Genomic DNA, 357 nt, shown 5'->3' with positions numbered 1-357 from the left:
GACGTGGCCCGAGGTGTTGAGAACCCTGTGCTTCATTTATGCTGCACACAATTGTTGCTTGCTTTGACTTTGGTACAAATGATTTGATGTACCTAAGCATAAAATAAGAACCATTGGGTTTAGACATTTAATCCAACTGTCTGCCATGATATCCTTTTAATTGGAAGAGAAGTGATTTGGTTTTGTTCTGCTATGTGATGCTTTCACCTAAGGAAGACTTTTTTGGTGGCTGATTGTTTACTGAACTTCATGACAAATTATTTACGACGATGAAATCTGGATAAGGAAAGGTGGCCTGTGAAATGTAACATCTCTCTGGAAAGTAATGCCTTATTTTGTATATGTATTTATTTATAT

The sequence above is a fragment of the Pterocles gutturalis genome, unplaced genomic scaffold (genome assembly GCF_000699245.1).
Source record: "Pterocles gutturalis isolate BGI_N339 unplaced genomic scaffold, ASM69924v1 scaffold41896, whole genome shotgun sequence".
Taxonomy (NCBI): Eukaryota; Metazoa; Chordata; class Aves; order Pterocliformes; family Pteroclidae; genus Pterocles; species Pterocles gutturalis.
Note: the sequence above shows the minus strand (reverse complement) of the source record.